The sequence below is a fragment of the Pleurodeles waltl genome, chromosome 2_1 (genome assembly GCF_031143425.1).
Source record: "Pleurodeles waltl isolate 20211129_DDA chromosome 2_1, aPleWal1.hap1.20221129, whole genome shotgun sequence".
Lineage (NCBI taxonomy): Eukaryota > Metazoa > Chordata > Amphibia > Caudata > Salamandridae > Pleurodeles > Pleurodeles waltl.
Window position 1 is genome coordinate 869431853 of NC_090438.1, and position 23881 is coordinate 869455733.

Here is a 23881-nt window from a genome sequence, read left to right on the forward strand (position 1 = left end):
GAAAGTTAGAACATTGTTTCTAGGTATTTATTATATATGTTCTAAGTATTGGAGCAAGCATTTCTTGTGAAAAGCACAGGTAACAAAGTGGTAAAGCAATTGTACTTATCCCACCGCTGCACCACCAATGTCGGAGGCTGGCCTCGTTCGTAGTGGGTACCTTGGGTACTTACACATTATAGCAGGTCCAGATATCCCTTATTAGTGAAGTACTAGTGTTCTAGCAGCTTAGGCTGATAGAGGTAGCTATAGCAGAGCAGCTTATGCTGAACTAGGAGACATGCAAAGCTCATGCAATACCACTACACAGTACGTATACACAAGTAATGACAATATTCAGTGTTACCAAAAATAAAGGTATTTATTTGGGTGACACAGGACCAAAAATATCTTAGAGACAATACTCCTTTGGGAGGTAAGTATTATCCACAATATATACACTAGACACCAAAATTAGACAAGTAAATAGTCATAGAGGAAATCCTATAGAATGCAATGGGAGAAAATAGGACTGGGGGCAACACAAACCATATACTAAAAAAGTGGAATGTGAATCACAAATTCCCCCCTAGACAAGTGTAGTGTTTGCGGAAATGCTTGAAGAGTAAGAATACAGTAGAGGTATGTAAATTACCCCACCCCAGAGCCCATAAAAGCAGGAGTAAAGTACTACAACTTTCCTTAGGACACACTACACCTAGTTTTGGGGATTTTGCAGCAGCCAACCAAGTCTGCAAAGAACAACTGCTGGATTATTGGACCTGAAGACCTGCAAAGGAAGGGGACCAAGTCCAGAAGTCAAAAGAAGTTCCAGGAAGGACAGGAGCCCCTGCCAACCCAGAAGAGGTTGCAAAAGAAGAATCCCTGGTTAAGCGAAAACTGCAGAAATGCACCCTAGGAAGATGCCAGTGGGTTCCTGCATAATGCAAAAGATGTCCCTCGGTGTGAAGATTGTTGCAGATAGGATTTGTTGTTGGAAGGTGAGAACAAGCCTTGGCTACGACAAAAGTGTGTTTTACATCAAAATGGCACTGGATGGACTGAGAGGGATTGGGGGCCTCAAGTATGTGTGAGGAAGAAGAGGGGACTCTAAGCACTTTAGAGAGCCCTCAGGATCCCAGCCAGCACCCCAGAAGCCACAGGATCTGAGTTCAAAGGAGGTGCAAAATGTGGTTCATGCAGCACAACAAAAGAAGGTCCCACGCCACCGGAGAACAGCTCAGAGAGTTGAGCATTGCAGGGTGGAGTGCTGGGGACCTGGGACAGGCTGTGCATGAAGGAATTTCGCAAAAAGTGCACAGAGGCCTCAGGAGGCGAAGAAGACACAGTACACAGGGGTACCGTTGTTCTCGGGGAAGGCAAGGTCTTACCTCCTTCAAATTGCATCAGCAGGACCTCAGGACAGTCTATGTCGATGATGTCCACCCTCCGTGTCCTTAGGAGCTCTCTCGTAACCGTGAGAGGAGACCCAGGGGACCGGCCGTCGCCTTGGAAGGTGCCTGCTTGGAGAAGGGGAGTGACTCCGTCACTCCACAGGAGATTTCTTCGGTTCTTCTGATGCAGGATGAAGACAGGGACTCCCAGAACGTGCACACCATGGAAACTGTTGCAGGTTGCTGAAGAAAAGTGTCTCTTGTAGACACTTTGTTGCAGTTACAGCATTTCTTGGAGCAGGCTGCGTTTGATCTGAGGTCAGAAGAGTCTGAAGTTGTTGCAGAGGATTCCTGAAGGAAACTTGCGAGCAGTATCTTAAGAGAAACCACAGGAGAGACCCTAAATAGCCCTGACAGGGGGATTGGCAACCTTATCAGGTATGGACCTATCAGGAGGGGTCTCTGACGTCACCTGCTGGCACTGGCCAATCAGACCCCTCCAGAGTGCCCCCACACCTTGCAAAGCAAGATGCCTGAAGTCTGGGACATAGTGGAGGAGCTCTGGGCACCACCCCTGGGGTAGTGATGGACAGGGGAGTGGTCACTCCCCTTTCCTTTGTCCAGTTTCCCTCCAGAGCAGGGGTGAAGGGGTCTCTGAACCGGTGTAAACTGGTTTATGCACGAAGGGCACCATCTGTGCCCTTCAAAGCATTTCCAGAGGCTGGGGGAGACTACCCCTCCCCAGCCTGTAACACCTATTTCCAAAGGGAGCGGGTGCAACACCCTGCTCTCAGAGAAAATGCTTTGTTCTGCCTTCCTGGGACTGGGCTGCCCAGACCCCAGGAGGGCAGAACCCTGTCTGTTAGGTGGCAGCAGATGTGGCTGCAGTGGAAGCCGCAGAGAGCTGGTTTGGCAGTACTAGGGGTCCAAGGTTGAGCCCCCAGGATGCGTGGAATTGGCTCCCCAATACCAGATTTGGATTAAGGGGACAATTCCATGACCTTAGACATGTTATGTGGCCATATTCGGAGCTACCATTGTGAAGCTACATATAGGTATTTACCTATATGTACTGCAATCGTGTAATGGCGTCCCAGCACTCACAAAGTCTGGGGAAATGGCCCTGAAGTATGTGGGGGCACCTTTGCTAGTGCAATGGTGCCCTCACACTTAGTAACTTTGAACCTAACCTTCAGCTCATGAAGGTTTCACATATAGGTGACTTATAAGTTAGTTAAGTGCAGTGAAAATGGCGTTATTTCACGCAGGCTGCAATGGCAGGTCTGTGTAAGAGTTTGTCTGAGCTCCCTATGGGTGGTAAAAGAAATGCTGTAGCCCATATGGATCTCCTGGAACCACAATGCCCTGGGTACCTAGGTACCATATACTAGGGACTTATAAGGGGGGTCTAGTTTGCCAATTGAAATTGGTAAATGAATTCACTGGCCTACAGTGACAAATTTAAAAGCAGAGAGAGCATAAGCACTGAGGTTGTGATTAGCAGAGCCTCAGGGACACAGTTAGGCACTACACAGGCATACACATTAGGCCACAAACTATGAGCAACGGTGTCCTGGCTGGCAGGATCCCAGTGATGCAGTAACAACACACTGACACACACTGGCAAACATCCTAACAGGCTTTCCTTGTCTAAAGACCTAAATATCTTGCATGTGTACGTATGTTTTTTTTGCCACGGCATGCTTCTGACACCTTCAGTGTGCTGTGGTTTGAAGTGAAGTGGCACAGATATCTCATGACCGTTTACTTGTTATCTTATTTCTTTTTTAGGCCATACCCCCTCAAATTCTCCAGGCAGGCCTATTTTCTTAGAGCACTTAACTTTCCCAACGAGCATACAATTTTGCTCTCCACCCTTAGGGATCCCTGACCCTGAGGAATGCCCCAGATCTTTTTGCCTCTTAGTGTGGGCAGAAACATGTTGGTCCCCATTTTTTAGATCCCTTGAGTCATCCTCAAAGGAGTCCCCATCCCCTCTTTTACTCTTACCTACGAACACCTACATTAAAACTTCTTAACAAAACAGGTGATTAGTAAGGTAATGTTATTTTTCGCTACCCTTATCTGGATCCCTAGTATTATCCAGCAATATTAAATCTCGGCACTCCGTCTGCAGTTCTTTTAACAACGAGGTTGAGTCCACCCAGATAGTATCATCTTACCTGGGTGGGGATAGGTGGTCATATGATGAAGCATGACACTATAATGTGTGTGAGACCATCTAGTCCGTAAAGGGAACTTCCTCAAAGGTCCAGCCACCCATCACACCCATACATCCTCTTCCATTATGCGCTCAATCAGCGCACTTTGAACAGGCCACAAGAGACCGGTTCTCTCATGTACCACCCCACACACCTTGTGTGTTTGCAGTTTCTAGCTTAAATGGGAGTTAGTGTGGGGTTGGGTTACACCCGATACTCTCCCTTTGTGTTATAATAACAAAGGGTGGGTGTAACCATGCTAGAAAGAGGCTACTTTCCTACACAATGCCACTGTTCTCTCACTATTGCCTTAGATATTCTGTCACAGCAAGAAGAGCTGACTCTGTGCTATGAACTGCTCAGAAGCCTGATTGGAAGTGGTGGAGTAGTCCATTAATTTCTGTGTACATTGTAATCTGTTTATTCACTTGATTTTCCAGAACTTTGGACAGAGTAGACAAAATATCAGAGGTATCACCCTATAGTTAGACCAGGTAAAAGGATCTAGATTTGGGGCCTCATTTACTACTTTTTGGAGCAGGGCAGCGCCGGAAAGCCTCTTGCTGCACTGTCCTGCATCAAAAGGAGTTCTTTCAGCCTGCGTCGACGCACAAATTAGTACTTAGCAACACATCAGGCACCCTTGTACCACTGTGTGTTGTTGGCACAATTGTTTTTGTGCAGGAAGGGAACCCTTCCTGCACAAAAACAATCAATGAAGGCAAGTTCCTCTTTCTATGTGTGCTGCAAAATGCAGCATACAAAGAAAGAGGAAAATCAAGGACAAACAATGTTATTTTTCCTTGTTGTGCCTCCTTTATGCCTCTGCAGGGGAGGTGCAGACTTGTATGAATGTATCTATGTATTTCATTTTTATAAAGCGCATTCCGGCCAAGGCATCGAAGCGTTGGGAACAGGAGTGAGAGAGCTACAGTACAAGGCAAAAGAAGAGGCGTGTCCATAACTACTGTGGAAAGAGCCACGTTTTTAGCTTCTTTCTAAAAGCCAAGAGATTATGGCCCTCATTACAACCCTGGCGGTAAATCCCGCTTTCTGCAGTGCTGAAGACGGTCAACATACCGTTGCGGCGGCAGAATTTCGCTACAGGTATTATGACCCAGATCTCGGAATCCGCCACAATACAGACACCCAAACAAGTCTGCCACACCAAAGGTCAGTGATAAACTGGCAATACCAAAACCTACATCGTCATGCCAACAAGAAAACACCCACACTATCACAACCCATGAATCAACGCGGCGGTCTTTCAACTGCGGTAATCCAATGGCGGTACACACAGCCATGCTCAAAATACACACACACTTACAAAACCATACCACATTGAACAATTCAAAATACACACACCTGATACACATACACACACCACACCCACACACCCACAACACTATAAAACACACACCAACATTACCCACAAACCCTTACAACGAACAAATTTGGAAGAAGCCCATAGAGAGAGATTAGCAAACACAACACCAACATCCACAGACACACAATACCATCACCCATACAACATCCACGCACCTCAAACAACACACACCAACACATCCCCCCCACACATCACGACAGACAGCACCTCACACATCACCCACACCACATCATGGCACCTCAAAGACACACCAGGTTTTCAGAGGAGGAGCTCAGGGTCATGGTGGAGGAAATCATCCGGGTAGAGCCACAGCTTTTCGATCACAGGTGCAGCACACCTCCATTGCAAGGAAGATGGAGCTATGGCGGAGAATCGTCGATAGGGTCAATACAGTGGGACAGCATCCAAGAACACGGGATGGCATCAGGAAGAGGTGGAACGACCTACGGGGGAAGGTTTGTTCCATTGTATCAAGACACCAGATTGCTGTACAGAGGACTGGCGTTGGACCCCCACCTCCTCCCCCACAACTAACAACATGGGAAGAGGAAGTCTTGGCAATATTGTATCCTGAGGGCCTCACAGGAGTAGCAGGAGGACTGGACTCTGGTAAGTCATATCTTTATTGCAATATCCCCCCCCCACCCCACCTATATGCCATCATATACCCCCACCCTTAGCCTCACTCCCATCACTCCATCATCTCACATATGTCCCATTATCACAACCCACGCATCTCAATACCAAGGCCCTGCATGCAACACCTATGCATGGACCACCGTCACCAAAGCATGTCCAGTACAGATATCCACACAGACCCCAAACCAACTATCACAAAAGGGCAAACACAATGATGCAAGCACAGGAGTAGAGGATACCTCACCCAATGCACAAGATGGCACACACAGATACTAAAACTATGCATTTACGCCCCAACAGGCCCCATACCCAATGTCACAGGACAGGAGGTGCCAGCATATCCAGTCCCCCCCACAGAAGAGGCCCACAGTGATGACAGCAGCTCTGCACGCCTGGATCAAGATGACCAGCCTGGCCCATCAGGGACCTCGGGACAGTCGGTTCCCCTGCCACTGTCACAAGCCACCACAGACCCTCCCCCCTCAGGAAACACCACCACAGCACCCACCCAGCAGGCCCATCCCACTGTCCCCAGGACACGTCAGTCAGCAGTGTGTCCACCACTACAGGGAACCCAGACAAACCCACTAACCCAAGAAAATCAGGGACCTGGGGTCAGTGGCAGTGGGCACACGGTTCAGGGGACAGAGACACAGGATAACAGGGAAGCTGGGAGGACTGCTGTGCGACAGGGGGAGGACAGGCCCAGGGAACCGACACTCCACAAGGCACTCTCCAACATCATGGGAGCATACCACCATCCCCAGAAGACCATGGGTACGGTACTGGCCAAGTTTCAGGAGACCCAGCGGCTACAGGAGGAACACTACCTGGGGATCAGGGAGGACTTGAAGTCCATTAACACCACCCTGGTCACCATTGCAGGGGTGCTGGCAGACCTTGACAACACCATGAGGGACACAGTGGCACACAAACGGGCCCCTGACACTAGCCTGGACAATGAACAACCCTCAACCTCAGCCTGCGCTAGTGGACAGGAGGCACCGCCACCGGACCAACAGGCCTCCAGCACCCCACCCCCTGCAGAAGAAGAACCACCCCGCAAATGGTCCCTGAGATCCAGGAACAAGACCAAGAACATTGCCAAGACCCCCGCCAGGAAATAAGACCCTCCTGAATGTCACCCTTCTGTCCCACTTTGTCACCCTGTCCACCTTAAACTGCCATTGCTCCCCTTTCTATGCCCTGTGAGACCAAGAGACTGGACACTGCCATGGACATTCCTCCACCATCACCCCAGCCCATTGCACACCCCCCTCCACTTATTAGCACAGAAATTAACACCCTTGAATCATAAAACAATCTGGAGTCAGTCTGTGCTTTCACAAATGTGTAATGGCAACATCTCCGAAATGTTGCAATGTCAATGTACTTGTTCACATACCAATGTTACACAGCTGTAGGCCAGCAGTAAACATAGCAGAGGGCACAAAGTGGGACCCGAATCTGTGAAATGGAAAGCCAAAGTGACAAGTCAGGGTCCATACACAGAGGTAAAAAGGCAGATGTATGCTAGGTCCTACAATCGTATGAGAGATGTGGGAAGCAGTTCCATCCTCTTACCTGTGTCTCACTGGAAGTATTGCATGATGATGTTGTTTTGGTTGTCTACATCTTCTTCTTCTGCCTCCTCTTCTTCACTGTCCACAGGCTCCACAGCTGCCACAAGACCAGCATCAGGCCCATGCTCCTGCAGAAAAGGCACCTGTCATCGCAAAGCCAGGTTGTGCAACATACAGCAGGCCACGATGACCTGGTACACCTTCTTCGGTGAGAAGAATAGGGATCCACCTGTCAGATGGAGGCACCAGTATCTGGTCTTCAGGAGGAAGAAGGTGTGCTCTATTGTCCTCCTAGTTTGCCCATGTGCCTCATTGTAGCGTTCCTCTGCCCTTGTCCTGGGATTCCTCACTGGGGTCAGTAGCCATGACAGGTTGGGGTAACCAGAGTCACCTGCAAATATCGAGGGACAACTGCTAGACATCCTCCAAACATTAGGGAATCTCCCATACCCAGACAGCAAATGAAACTGTGTGGGGACTTTAGGCTCACCTATTAGCCACACACAGTGCCTCTGGAGTTGCCCCATCACATAGGGGATGCTGCTATTCCTCAAAATGTAGGCGTCATGCACTGAGCCAGGATACTTGGCATTCACATGGGAGATGTACTGATCTGCCAAACACACCATCTGCACATTCATAGAATGGTAGCTTTTCCGGTTTCTGTACACCTTTTCATTCCTGCGGGGGGAGGACAAATGCCACATGTGTACCATCAATGGCAGCTATGATGTTGGGGATATGTCCCAGGGCATGAAAGTCACCTTTCACTGTGGCCAAATCCTCCACCTGAGGGAAAATGATGTAGCTGCACATGTGTTTCAGCAGGGCAGATAGCACTCTGGACAACACGTTGGAGAACATTGGCTGGGACATCCCTGATGCCATCTCTACTGTTGCTTGAAAAGACCCACTGGCCAGGAAATGGAGTACTGACAGGACCTGCACTAGAGGGGGTATTCCTGTGGGATGGCAGATAGCTGACATCAAGTCAGGCTCCAACTGGTCACACAGTTCCTGGATTGTTGCACGATCAAGTCTGTAAGTGATAATTATCTGTCTGTCTTCCATTGTCGACAGGTCCACCAGGGTTCTGTACACTGGAGGATGCCTCCATCTCATCACCTGCCCCAGCGGACGTGCCCATTGGGGAAAAACGGTCAGCAGAGGGTCATACAACACATACGTTTCACAAGGCTGTTTAGCACAATAGTGACCTATTCTTTGTGTGCCTTTGTCTGTCCATATTCAAGGCCAAAATAGGTGTGACGCAGTTAATTGGCCTGCCATGTGGCCCCCTGAAATGGCGGCTGCCTGACCTGTAAGGTGGGACAAGGGGAAATGAGGTAACTGCGCTGGTGTTGTACAACGTTGCGGTAGGCGATCGAAGACCGCAGGGCAGTTCAGCATTGGTTATCATTGGGCCCTTTGGGTTCCAGGAGCCAATGACGATGTACGCCAGCAGTGATGGTACGCACCGCTGCAGGCGTGACAGCCATTTTCTATCAGTTCCCTCACTTGATACCTGAACTTCAACAGGAGAGGACCTACACTGCAAGTGCTGCTGTGACCTGTGTCTGGAAGCAACAATGGCTACAGTGTCTGGGGAAAGGGCCCCTGCCTTCACGGCGGAGGAGTTGGAGAAACTGGTGGATGGGGTCCTCCCCCAGTACACGCAACTGTACGGTCCTCCAGACAAACAGGTGAGTAAACTGTGTGCAGGGTGGATGGCACATGATTGTATGGAGTGTCGTGGATGGAAGAGACAGAGGGACAGGCCAGCATGGGAAGATGGTGTGTGTGTATGTCTGGGCCAGTGTGGGGGGTTTGTGGCCAATGTGTGAGAAGAACTGTACAGGAGAGTAACATCCATTATAACTTCATTTTTCCTCTAGGTCAGCACCCACCAGAAGAAGGGGAAATGGTGTGCCATCGCCAAGGCAGTGCGGACCCTGGGGGTCTACCATAAACGGAGCACCCACTGTCGGAAAAGATGGGAGGACCTGCGCCACTGGACCAAGAAGACCGCGGAGGCCCAACTGGGGATGGCCTCCCAACGCAGAAGGGATGCCCATCCCACCATGACCCCCCTGATGTCCAGGATGATGGCGGTGGCATATCCGGAGTTGAATGGTCGCTTGAGGGCATCACAGCAGCCACAAGGGGGTGAGTACACTCTCATTCAGCTGACTCTGCATGCTTTCCGAGGTGTCTGGGTGGGGGAGGTGGGCTGTGGGTCCCCCTAGGCCAGGGCAGACGCGCAAAGGTAGATCCATTGATTTGCAGCCTCATTCCCTGTCCAACCCCAAAGGTGGTATTTGCCCTCTACACCTAGTCAGGCTCCTATGGCTTCCAGCTGTGCATAAGATGGTTCTTGACAGAGTTCCCTATGGGCATGTGCTTTTCCTTGGCTTGTTAGTGCATGGCTTAGTGCATAGGGCTGCTCCCTGTGTGTTGTTTCTGCCAACGGTAGTGGTGTTGCATGCCTTTTTGTTTTGTCACCCTGTCCTTGCGTGCATTAGCATCATCTGGCGAAGGAGCAGTGGCACAGGAGACGGAGGGAGCTGCATCCCATATGGCCCTGGAGGGTGAAGTGACGGAGTCCAAAGGCACCAATGGGATGGAGGGCCAGGTTTGCTCCACCACGAGGAAAGGAGCATACACCAGCGACAGCAACTCCTCCTCTGATGGGAGCTCCCTTGCGGTGGCTGGCACCTCTGTGCCCACCGCATCAACAGGTACAGCCACCACCCCCCCAACAGCACCGCCCTCCCAGCAGCCCCTCATTGAGTTTCCCGTGCCCGCTCACCCAGGAGGGTGGGCATCTCCTTCACCCCAGGCACCTCAACCCCTGCCCCAGTCAGCCCTGCTGCCCTCAGTGAGGAGGCTATTGACCTCCTGAGAACCCTCACTGTTGGGCAATCTACCATTTTGAATGCCATCCAGGGTGTTGAGAGGCATGTGCAGCAAACAAATGCATACCTTGAGGGCATTCATTCTGGCCAGGCGGCCCAACAGAGAGCATTTCAGGCTCTGGCCTCAGCACTGATGGCAGCCATTGTCCCTGTGTCCAGCCTCTCCCCTCCAACTTCCTCCACCCAGACCCAATCCCCTGTACCTCAGCCTATCCCAAGCACACCATCAGACCACCATGCACACTCATCAACACACAAGAGTGGACATGGCAAACCTAAGCACCACACATCCCACTGGCACTCACACAAGCACCATCCCTATGCAGACACACCAACATTTACTGCCTCCACTGTGTCCCCCTCCTCCACGTCCTCCTCCTCCCTCCCTGTCTCATCTCCACTCACACCTGCATGCACTACATCTTCATCCACTACCTCCATCACCAGCATGCCCATCACCACACACCGCTCACGTGCACTCACCACCCCACTACCATTCACACATCCCCTGTGTCCTCTCCTAGTTTGTCTGTGAGCCCTCACCCCAAACTACACAAACGCAGGCACACACCCACACAAGAGCCTTCCACCTCACGACAGCCTCCGGCCCATGTACCTTCACCCAAATTCAGCAAACTTACACCTCCTACAACCAATACCTCTTCCTCCACTCCCAAACCCCCTCCATCTTCCCGTCCCAGTGTGTCTAAGAAACTCTTCCTCGCAAACTTTGACCTCTTCCATACACCTCCTCCCCAGTCCTTCCCCTAGGGCCAGGCTGTCCAGGTCCCAGCACCTCAGCAACCAAATCCTCCAGCACATTGGTCTCAGCAAGTCCGGTCACATCGCGGGCGCCACCAATCAGGGCTGCCAGTGTGCCACCTAGCGATGCCATGGAGCAGGCCGTTCCACCACCTGCCAAGGTGAAGGATGTGCCCACATGCCGTAGGGAGAAGCCGCACCTACCAGCAAGCAAGGGCTCCTCCAATCCAAAAGGGGACAGTGCCAAGGCACCAGCAATGACATCAAAGGTGGGGAAGGGACATAAGCCGAAGAGCAGGTCAGGACAGGGCACGGAGGCTCCGGCTGAGGGACCAGAGTCACCCCTTCTATCAACCACAACATCAACCAGTACGGCGGTGGACACCGCCACCTGCACCGCCACCAGCACTGCCACCTGCACGTCTGCTGCCTCACCAACAGTCCCCAGCATCATCCACAGTGGGCAGCCGTCCGAGGCTGCAGGAGATGTCCTGCTGTGTCCCTCAACAGGTGCAGACACATGCACCACCACCAGCACCTCCGCCACAGACACTGCCGCAACCACCGCCACCAGCCCTGTGACGTGCTCAGACAGTGCCACCACAGCTGACATGGCAATCATCCCCTGAGGCCAGCTGTCTGAGGCTGCAGGAGATGTCCTGGACCCTGCCCAGCGTACATGAGGCATGACTCCCAGCATTGTTTGTACCAGCAGGTGCCAGGCAAAGTTGCAGCAGGGTGGAATGTGTCTCTGCCTCCATGGAGTATCATGCTACCTGTTCCCAGGCAATCTCGTGGCGCACACACCCAGGTGAGGGAATGGGACCTGCCACACTGCATGTGAAGCACTCTGGGCACCCAGCACCCTCCAGAACCAGTGGAGATTCACATCCACTACCTCAGTCCTTGGCAGGATGAAGCACTCTGGGCACAAAGTCCCCTCCACAACCGGTGGAGATTCACATCCACTACCTCAGTCCTTGTCAGGATGAAGCACTCTGGGCACAATGCCCCCTTCAGAACCGGTGGAGATTCGCATCCACTACCTCAGTCCTTGGCAGGATGAAGCACTATGGGCACAATGCCCCCTCCAGAACCAGTGGAGATTCACATCCACTACCTCAGTCCTTGGCAGGATGAAGCACTCTGGGCACAAAGCCCCCTCCAGAACCAGTGGAGACTGTTTTCCACTTGAGAGACTGTGGCTTTGCACTCCCCAGGATTAAGCAGTGGGCAAACCACCCACTGGAGAGACTTGAGAGACTGTGGCTTTGCACTCCCCAGGATATAGCAGTGGGCAAACCCCCCACTTGAGACACTTGAGAGACTGTGACTTTGCACCCCCCAGGATACAGCAGTGGGCAAACCACCCACTGGAAAGACTTGAGAGACTGTGGCTTTGCACTCCCCAGGACCAATCAGTGAGCATGGAGTCCCATTGTGGAGCAGTGCCGTCGTCCGTTCATCCGGCTGAGGTGTCCCCCCTCCCCTTCCACCTGATGTACCTGTTTATTTTCCATCTGATGCTCCTGCAGTGTTCTCTCAGTTTCGAGTCAGGGATCTTGTGTGGGCTTCGCCCATGCACTTTGGGACACTGATCCACGGACAATGATTTCATTAATATCCGGACTTGTGTAGTTGGTGTACATATTTGTATGTACTGATTTTTTAATTTGGCCTATCTGATTTTTATTGATTACACTCGTTACAATCACTTCCTTTTGTTCTTGCGTTCTTCCAGGGGGGTGACGGGGTGTATATGTAATGTTGCTGCATGTATATGTGTGTATGGTGTTGTGGGTGAGGGTGGGGGTTTTGGGTGTTGCGTGTTGCATGTGTGTGTGTCACTCTCTTTTCCCTCCCCCTCTCCCCTGTGTGCTAGGTGCAGTACTCACGTGGTCGTCGGCAGCGTCTTTGCTGCTCCTGATACAAGGAGGAGGTAGACCATCATGGGCAGGACCTGTAGTTCGGGCTCCATGGCGTCCTGGTTTTTTGTAAAGTGTCGAAAGGTGAGTGGTTTCCGTTCCAAGTCCTGTTTCCGCCGTGCTTTTGATGGCATTGGTACCACCCCGGAAAATGTGGCAGATAGGCGTGTTGTAATACAGTGGGCGGAACCTAGTGTTCCGCCTGTCTGTTGGTGGTTACTGCTGCGGTGCTTGTTTCTACCGCTGTGGCGGTTGGAGTTTTAAAGTGGCTATCTATGTTGGCGGTTTCTGCCATGGTTGTGATTCCATTGTTTTTCCGCCGGCCTGTTGGCGGTATTACCACTGCTTTAACACTGACCGCAAGGGTTGTAATGAGGGCCAATGTTCTTTCCTCAGAGAAGGAGGGAGCATATTCTAGTATTTAGCTGCAGTCACCGTAAATACGTAGGCCAAATTGGACTTAGCAGATCTAAGCTGGCAGCTAGGAATGTACCAGTGAAGCCCCAAATTCAAAAGTTCCGGACTGCTGGTAAGTAGAGCTTAATGTGTTAAACATATTGGCCCTCATTCCAACCCTGGCGGTCGGTGTTAAAGCCGCGACCATACCGCCGACAGGCTGGCGGTCCAAAAAATGGAATTCTGACCCTGGCGGTTACCGCCAACAGAGACCGCCGCTTCAACACTCCGACCGCCACGGCGGTACAAACAAACAGCCTGGCGGTCACCGCCAACAGCCCGGCGGGAGACAATGTACCGCCTACCCGATAACGACCCACCAATCCGCCACCTTTTCCGGGGCGGGAGCCCCGCCGATAAAAACACGGCGGAAACAGACTACGAACGGGAAACCGCTCACCTCCACATACTCCACGCGAGATTCTGGCAGTATGGAACCCGAGTTACAGGTCATCCCCGCACTCCTATACCTGCTCCTGTACCAGGAGCACGCCCGGCGGCGCGGAAGACATCGGTGAGTACTGCACCTACGACACAGGGGAGGGAAAAGATTACCGGCACACACCCACCCACCCACACCCACTACAACACACACATCAATGCATTCCCACAGATCACTGTCACAACCCACAAACCCCCCCCTCCGAAATAATGCAAAGACCAAAAGAAGAGATCTTAAATGGGCAGATATATTGAAAAATGGACAGCAGTAATCCAAATAAATAAATAAACTATGTACAAAATATATACATCTACTATATGTAGTCCAACCACTGTCCGTGGACCACAGGGGTCCTGAGCAAAGGGGCAAGGCCCAGTCCCACGACAAGAACTCCACGGAGAGAACACTGCAGGGGCATCAGAAAGAAAAAAGGACAGGCACCTCAGGGGGAAGGGAAGGGGGGGGCACCTCAGCCACTTGAGTACACGACGCCAGATCCACGAGGGACTCCATGACCACTGGGCCATCCTGGGGAGAGCAAAGCCACAGTCCATACAGTCCATACAGTGGGTGGCCTGCCCACTGGGCCATCCTGGGGAGTGCAAAGCCACAGTCCATACAGTCCATACAGTGGGTGGCCTGCCAACTGGGCCATCCTGGGGAGAGCAAAGCCACAGTCCATACAGTCCATACAGTGGGAGGCCTGCCCACTGGGCCATCCTGGGGAGAGCAAAGCCACAGTCCATACAGTCCATACAGTGGGTGGCCTGCCCACTGGGCCATCCTGGGGAGAGCAAAGCCACAGTCCATACAGTCCATACAGTGGGTGGCCTGCCCACTGGGCCATCCTGGGGAGTGCAAAGCCACAGTCCATACAGTCCATACAGTGGGTGGCCTGCCCACTGGGCCATCCTGGGGAGTGCAAAGCCACAGTCCAAACAGTCCATAACAGACTCCACTGCCACTGGAGGAGGCATGTTGGCCAGAGGACATCCTGCAGCCCTGCCCGAGACAGATCCTGCCCTGCCACGTCTGCCAAAGGGCCAGCGGTACTTGCCTGGAAGGGCCCAGTTCAGCGGTTCTTGCCTTGAAGGGCCCAGTTCAGCGGTTCTTGCCTTGAAGGGCCCAGTTCAGCGGTTCTTGCCTTGAAGGGCCCAGTTCAGCGGTTCTTGCCTTGAAGGGCCCAGTTCAGCGGTTCTTGCCTTGAAGGGCCCAGTTCCGCGGTTCTTGAGACGGCGGTCCCCAGCGGAGCGGTGCTGGAGACGGCGGGGCCCAGTTCAGCGGTTCTTGCCTTGAAGGGCCCAGTTCAGCGGTTCTTGCCTTGAAGGGCCCAGTTCAGCGGTTCTTGAGACGGCGGTCCCCAGCGGAGCGGTGCTGGAGACGGCGGCCATTCTATGGCCAACTGCTCATTGCCTGGTGGTGCCCTCCTGGGCAGCGGGGATGGTGCTCCTTCAATGCCCACCTGGGCTGTGGGTGGTGGGGCCCTCCTGGCCAGCTGGGCTGGGTCCTCCCTGGGAGGCGGCTATGGGGGTGGTGGGCTCTCCCTGGCCAGCTGTGACGGTTCCTCCCTGGGCAGCGGCTATGGGGGTGGTGGGCTCTCCCTGGGCAGCTGTGACGGTTCCTCCCTGGGCAGCGGCTATGGGGGTTGTGGGCTCCTCCTGGGCAGCTGTGACGGTTCCTCCCTGGGCAGCGGCTATGGGGGTGGTGGGCTCTCCCTGGGCAGCTGTGACGGGTCCTCCATGGGCAGCAGGCCTGCTGCCTGACTTCTCCGCCTTGCTGCCCTTGCCCTCCTTAGTCGGGAGTCTGTGGCCCTTTCCTCCCTTTGGAGCTGTGGCTGTTGACGGTGGCTGGCTAGTGTCCTGGGGGGATATAGAACCCGGGCTCCTGCGGCGGCCCTTCCGCCTTCTGCTCCTCTTCCCAGGGGGTGGGCTGCCTGTCCCCTTGCTGCTGGGCGAAGATCCAGACATGCGGGCTGGTGGGCTCCAATACCCCTGCACCCTTGTCAAGGGGGCTGCAGGGCTGGTGGTGGCTGAGGTGCTCTTCTTACCCCGACGAGAAGGAGGGGGGGGCTCAGGGTCAGGAAAGAAGTTAGCAGTAGCGAGAAAGATTTTCTTGGGACAATGGAGAGTGGTAGGTACAGTGGGAATGGGAGTGGAGGGAGAGGATGTGGTTGTAGGTGAGTCACGTTTGCTGTCTTTGGGTGCAGGTGCAGGAGGGATAGGCTGTCGTGAGGTGGATGGCTGTTGGGTGGGTGGGTGGCTGCGTTTGTGTGGTGTGGAAGAGGGGGTGACAGACACAGTGGGAGAGGACACAGGGGACGTGTAAATGGCAGTGGGGGTGGTGACTGCACGTGTGCGGACTGTACTGGAGGGTGTGCTGGTGATGGAAACACTGGCTGATGGTGAGGTGAATGAAGGTGTGAGTGTAGACGTCACAGGGAGGGAGGAGGGAGACGAGGAGGTGGGGGTCACAGAGGTGGTAGTGACTGTTGGCATGTCTGCATCGGAATGTTGCTTGTGTGAATGTCTGCGTGATCTGTGGTGCTTATGTTTGGATGAGCTGCTCTTGGGTGTTGAGGTGTGTGCAGGCTGGTCTGATGGTGTGGGTGGGACAGGCAGAGGAACAGGAGACTGGGAGGAGGGAGTTAGTAGAGGGAGGCAGGAGACAGGGACAATGGCTGCCGTCAGTGCTGAGGCCAGAGCCTGGAACGATCGCTGATGGGCAGCCTGACCCGAATGAATGCCCTCCAGGTACGCATTGCTGCGATGAACCTCCCTCTCCACCCCCTGGATGGCATTCAAAAGGGTAGACTGCCCAACAATGAGCATTCGGAGGAGGTCAATGACCTCCTCACTGAGGGCAGCGGGGGTAACAGGGGCAGGGCCTGAGGTGCCTGGGGCGAAGGAGATGCCCGGCTTCCTGGCAGAGCGGGCACGGGGCGAACGCTGAGGGGCTGCTGGGAGGGCGGAGATGGTGCGCTGGGTGGCGGCTGTACCTGTAATGGCGGGGGGCACGGATGTTGCCACCACCGCAAGGGAGCTCCCTTCCGAGGACGTGTCCGTGTCGCTGCAGGCTCCAGTCGTCCCCGTTGTGGAGCTCCCCTCGCCCTCCGTCTCACTGGTCCAGTCAGACTCTGTGGCATGGCCCTCCTGGGCCATGTGAGATGCAGCTCCCTCCTGCCCCGATGCCACTTCTCCTCCGCCTGATGATGCTGATGCACACAAGCACAGAAAGACAAACAAAAAGGGGGGGGGAGAGAGAAATAAAGAGATTTTGAGTACATGGATCACCGGTACAGTTAGCGGACAAGACAGACACAGATGCCCCCTGCACTAAGTTGCGCACTTGGGGTCCGCTACGCATTCCGTGGAACATGCCCTACACGCCTAGAGTTGACAACTGCACCCATGGATGACACGGCCCAGGGATGGCTGTACTGGCACACTACTGAGGGTGGTGGCTGGGGACACAGGGGCTTACGGGGGTGCCCAGCCTACAGATATCGCCCTGGCCTAGGGGGACCCACAGCCCTCCTCCCCCACCCAGACACCTCCACTGCGCGACAACAGAGTAGATTATGCTTGTACTCACCCCCTTGTGTCTGCTGTGCTGCCCTCACGCGCCCATCCAAATCAGGGTAGGCCACCGCCAGGATCCGGAACATCAGGGGGGTCAGTTGACGGCAGGCACCCCGCCTACGTTGGGAGGCCATCCCCAGCAGAGACTGTGTCCCCAAGTGCTGGCATTCGTGTGTGGGGGCTTTGGTGAGGGTGGCTTGTGGGGGGGATGTGTATATGCATTGGGCATGCTTTGGTGATGGGTGTCCATGCTTAGTGGACGCATGCAGGCCTAGGTTTTGGGATGTGTGGGTTGTGATGGTGAGACATGGGCAGGGAATAGGTGTGCTGGGGGTGGGGGTGAGGATGGTGGTGGTGGTGAGGATGGTGCTGGGGGTGAGGGTGGGGGTGAGGATGGGGGTGGGGGTGAGGGTGGGGTTCGAGGATGGGGGTGAGGGTTGGGGTATGATTTGGCATGCAGGTGGGGGGGAAGCAGTATTGAAGCTTCAACTTACCAGAATCCATTCCTCCGCCGACTCCTGCGAGGCCGTCAGGATGCAGGATGTTCAAGACTTCCTCCTCCCATGTTGTAAATTGTGGGGGTTGAGGTGGGGGTCCTCCGCCAGTCTTCTGCACGGCGATGTTGTGCCAGGATACCATGGAACGCACCTTCCCCCGTAGGTCGTTCCATCGCTTCCTGATGTCTTCCCGATTTCTGGGGTGCTGTCCCACAGCGTTGACCCTGTCGACAATCCTCTGCCATAGCTCCGTCCTCCGGGCAATGCTGGTGTATTGGACCTGTGTGCCGAAGAGCTGGGGCTCTACCCGAACGATTTCCTCCACCATGACCCTGAGTTCTTCGTCTGAGAAGCGGGGGTGTCTTTGGGGTGCCATTGAGTGGTGTGTATGATGTGTGGGGTGGAGTATGTGTAGTTAAGTGTGTTGAGTGTGGTGGTGTGTGTTGTTTTGTGTGTGGATATTGTGTGGGTGATGGTGTAGTGTGCCTCTGTGTGATGGTGTTCTATGATCGCTGCTGTGTCTCTCAGTGCTTCTTTTTGGATTTTGGTCGAAGGGGTTTGTGGGTGATTTGGGTGTGTGTTTTATATTGTATTGTGTGTGTGGGAGTGGTGTGTGTATGTGTATCAGGTGTGTGGAATTCAAATCGTCCAATGTTGCTGAGTTTTGTTCGTTTGTTTGTACCGCCAATGGAAAACCGCGTTTGAAAGACCGCCGCGTGGATTCGTGGGTCAGAATGGCATGGGCGTATTTCTGTTGGCGTGACGGTGGAGGTTTGGTCACCTCCACTTTTCCGCCGACTGCTGGTCTGGCGGTCTGTTGTGGCTGTCGGATTTTCGGCGGATTGGCTGCTGCGGGTCAGAATGACCGTGGCGGATTACCGCGACCGCGGCGGAATTATGGAGGATTTCTGACCGGCGGTAAGCGCCTTTTACCGCCGAGGTCAGAATGACCACCATTGTCTTAAAGACAATAAGTTTCTCCACAGGTAACCAATGTAGTTGCCGCAAAGTAGCACTGGCCGAAGTCAAATGGGGAGATTGAGTGTTAACCGAGCCGCAGTATTCTGGATCAATTGAAGTTTGCTGAGTGACAATATTAAGCAAAAGTGCATTGCAGTAATCTATTTTCGAGATTACTAAAGCAAGAGATACCATAATTTGGAGCTTCTCCTGTAGATAGGGAAATATTTTTTTAAGCGTTTTTAGTATCCAGAAACATGTTTTTGTGATAAAATTAACCTGTGGCTTAAAGGATAGTGTAGTGTCAAAGATGACCCCTAGATTCTTAGTGGAGCCAATCGGAACCGGTAGATTGTTACGCATTTGCAAGTTTATATCATGGTTTAAGTCTGGGAATATGTTAAATGTCGTAGGAGTTATGTGGGAACACCCACCGTAATGCCCATGGCACACTTCCCTATCACAGTGTGAGGCGATGCAGTGTCTTGCACTGTGTTGCCTTACTCAATTTCTACAAGGCCATAAAAAGTCATGCAGGGTGGCTTTATGTGGCCTTGCAGATATGGTTCGGCAGTGTGGGCTGCCGGATCATCATTATAAGTGATTTTCTGGGGGCACACAGGGGCTTCTAAATAAGATTCTAGATTTTTTTGGGTCAGAGCATGATCATTGCGTGTTTCCATGCCTTTGGGACAATACTTTCTGAAAGTGAGGCATTTAGAAGGTGAGTACGTCTGTAGATTGTAATTCCAGTTTACCAAGCACAGAGAAAGGAGATGGGTAAAGAGGTGAACCTGACTTGATAGTGGTGAGGAGAGATAAGATAGTCTGAAGATCAAGAAGCCAAACTACTGTATGCTCATTGAGCAGGACCTGACAAGGTGAAAATGTGGTGAGTTATAGTCTGGTGAGGGGGGAAATGTAGCCTGAATATCTGCCATTTTTCTGAACAAAGTAGCTAGCATTGTAGAGGCTTTACAACTTGGATAAGAGTTTTAAAACAATTTGGGCTGAACTCATTTTGTTGGATAAAAAAGGAGGCTCTAGCTGTGTGACAATTTTTGTGATAATCATTTAGGGCCAACTTATACTTGACTTTGTCCTCTGTGCAGTAGGATTTACAGCAAATTCTTTTGAGTATTTACATTTTTTTAATTTTTGCACAGAGTATCATTGGACCATGTGGCTGGCAGGAGGGTTCGGTGATGCTTTCTGATTCTATTGGGGATTAGAGAGTAAAGCACAGCCGTGATCCCACTATCAATGATGGGTGCATCGGAATCCTCCGAATTATACAGCTTTGGGCAGTTGGCCTCTAATGTAGAATTCAAGGTAGAGCATTGAAGGCAAGGTGCACCTTCCTGTGCTAATACAATCATGCATGCAAGGCAAGGGTCCTTGCACCATGGTATAAGGGTGCCTGCTTTGGGATAGGGTGCATAAAGGGCACCAGAGCAGGTGAAAGACAGAAATGTCGGGTATTCTTTTTAACACCACACATTCCTGCCCTTTCCCTGTGACGCAGCACAGAAAGGTGCCAGAAGGTGCCACAAAGCCCATAAATATGGGCATAGGTATCTAGTAGTTTTTATGTTCCATACGACATAATTCGTGTGGTTACTGCTATGTGGTCCTAGAGAATGCATGATACCTTATGCGGTGCTTGATTATTGCTCTTTTATCAATTTCATGTTTCGCTTGTACCTTTTTTTACTATATATATTGCAATGTGTTTTTTCACATCCCACTCGCTGATGTGACATTCTTTATTGCTATTTCATATTTAAATGAGGGACTTCATACAAAATATAGGCCCTCATTATGACATTGGAGGTAAACCCTGCTTACCGCCACACTGACAGCAGCCAACATACTGCCTCAGTGGCAGATATCCATTCACCATATTATGACACACACAGACCAATCCAACAGAATACTGCCACAGACACAAATCCGCCAGACCAAAGTTCAGTGATAAAGTGCCGATACCAACACCCATACCATTACACCAACAGAACAACACCCATCACATTATGACCCACGAATCACCAAGGCGGACATTTAATGGTGGTAAACCACTGGCGGTACACACAGCTGCGCTCAGAATGGACACCCACATACAAAACAACACCACATTGGCCAATACTAAAAACACACACCTAACACTCATATACACACCACAATCACACCCCACTATAAAACACACACCCACATTACCCACAACCCCTTATGATCACCATTTGCTACCAGGAGACCGAGAAGAAGAGCACAGAGACAACTAGACACACACACCACTCACACCCATACACATCTCATTCACTCCACATCACACACCCCACCACATTACCTAACACACCCTCACCAGCACACATCACACAACACCCAGGGCACCACAAAGGCACCCCATTTCATTGAGGAGGAGTTAAAGGTCATGGTGGAAGAAATTGTCAGGCTAGAGCGACAGCTCTTTGGAGCAGAGGTACAGCAGATTTCCATTGCAAGGAAGATGGAGCTATGGCGGAGAATCATGAACAGGGTCAACACCATGGGATAGCACCCAAGAACAAGGGATGACATCAAGAAGAGGTGGAATGGCCTACAGGGGAAGGTGCATTCCATATCAGCAAGGCACCAGCTCACCATACAGCAGACTGGCGGTGGCTCCCACTTCCTCCCCCACAGCTCACAGCATGGGCGGAGCAAGTCTTGCAATCCTGCATCCTGTGGGATTCGCTGGAGTTGCCAGAGGACTGGACACTGGTGAGTCAACATTTATTACCTATCACCCCCAATACCTGCATGCCATCTCACACCCACACCCTGACTCCCATCACTCAACTCCAACCCACACCCTGCACCTACACATCTCACTAACTCTAATGCCAAGCCAGCATGCCAAACCAATGCATGGACACCCCTCCCAGCCTTCCAGGGATACCCATCACTAAAGCATGCACAGCATAGGGAAACTAATATACCCACAATGCATCACCATAAACAAGCCAAAGCTGGTAGGGCATCACCAATGATAGAGGGGAAGCCAGGGATGTACAAATGTCATATACTTGAAGCATAATACATCGATTACATCCCCAAAGGTACCCCAGCCAAAGTCAGTAAAGAGGAGGCACCACCACTCTCCAGTCCCCCAACAGAAGAGGCCCCCAGTCATAACAGTAACTCTGGACTTTGGGGTCTGGAGGACCTACCTGGCCCATCAGGGCCCACTGGACAGCCGGTCACCAAGCATAATCACAGACCACCACAGAGCCTCCCCATCAGGATCCAACACCACAACACCCACGCAGCCAGCAAACCCACACCTCTATACCCAGGACACGTCAATCAGCAGTGTGCCCAACTGTATAGGGACCCCAGGCCACAACTCATACCCAAGACAATCAGGGACCAGGGGTCAGTGTCACTGGGCACACCGTTCACAGGACACGGGTGCAGGCCACCAGGGAAACTGTGAGGACCTTTGTGCGTCAGGGGGAGGGCAGGATCAGGGAACCGACGCTCCAGGAGGCAATCTCTGAGATCCTGGGAGCCTACCAACATTCCCAGGACACGATGCACCAGATCCTTGACAACGTGCACAACGTGCAGGAGAACAGGTGGCTGCACGGAGGACAGTATCAGGGGATCAGGGAGGACTTGCAGGTCATTAACAACACCCTGATCTCCATAGCAGGGGTGCTGGCAGACATGGCCAATATCACGAGGGAGGCAACAGCACACCAGTGGGCCCCTACCACTAGCCAATCAACTGAACAGCTCTCCACCTCCGCTGCCGCTAGTGGCCAGGAGGCCCCACCACATGACCCACAGGCCACCAGCACCCCTCCCCTTGCAGAAGGTGAACCACCCCACAAACGTTCCCTGCGACCCAGACAGACACTTGCTAAGACCACCGTCAGGAAATGAGACTCTCCTGATTGTCCCCCTTGTGTCCCACTCAGTCACCTTGTCCACCTTGAACTGCCATTGCTCCTCTTCCTATGTCCCCTTGGACACTGCACCTGTGCTACAAACAGACTGGAACAATACACTGGACTTCCTCCATCATCACTGTATTCCATTCCACTTTCCCCTCTATATTTTAGCACAACTATAAACACCCTAGGATAAAACTCGACTACTAGTATTTCAAGTATTGAAAGTTTTTATTGATGGAAACAGCTACATCCATTGCAAATGAACTGTACATTGTGAGAGCATAGAAATGATGACCTGTAGCTGGCTGAAGTGATCAAATCAGGGCTTTGTTGTCAAATCACTAACATCTGTAAAATAATAATCCATAGGTGATAGGAAGTAGAGGTAAAAAGTGGGTAATGCCATCATGCCACCGCCCCACAGAATACACCAATAGCCATAGAAATGTGAAGTTGTGCTGTCTTACCTGTGTGTCATTGAAAGTACTGACGGATAACGGATGTTCTGTTGTCCATATCCTGATACTCTGCCTCCTTATCCTCACTGTCCTCAGGGTCCACGACAGCCACAGGGGCATTTCCAGTCTCCTCCTCCTGCAGAAAAGGTACATGGTGTCTGAGGGCCAGGTTGTGCAACATGTAGCATGCCACTACTATCTGGCAGACCTTCTCGGGTGAGTAGCACAGGGATCCACCTGTCAGATGGAGGCACCTGAACCTGGCCTTCAGGAGGCTGAAGGTCCTCTCAATGATCCTTCAGGTTCGCTCATGTGCCTCATTGTAACGTTCCTCAGCCCTTGTCCTGCCATTCCTCACAGGTGTCAGTAGCCACGATAGGTTTGGGTAGCCAGAGTCACCTGCAAATAGTAAGGGACAACATTTAGCCACACACTATCCTATGAGGTTAACATCAGAGGCATACACTAACAAACACCGTGTGGAAACCAAGGCTCACCTATAAGCTACACCCTGTGCCTCTGTAGTTGGGCCATCACATTTGGGATGCTGCTATTCCTCAGGACAAAGGTGTCATTCACCGTCCCAGGATATTTAGCATTGATGTGTGAGATGCACTGGTCCGCCAGGCACACCATCTGCACATTCATGAAGTGGAAACTCTTATGATTCCTGTACACCTGTTCATTCTGGCAGGGGGGGACAAACGCAATATATGTCCTGTCAATCGCCCAAATAATATTGGGGA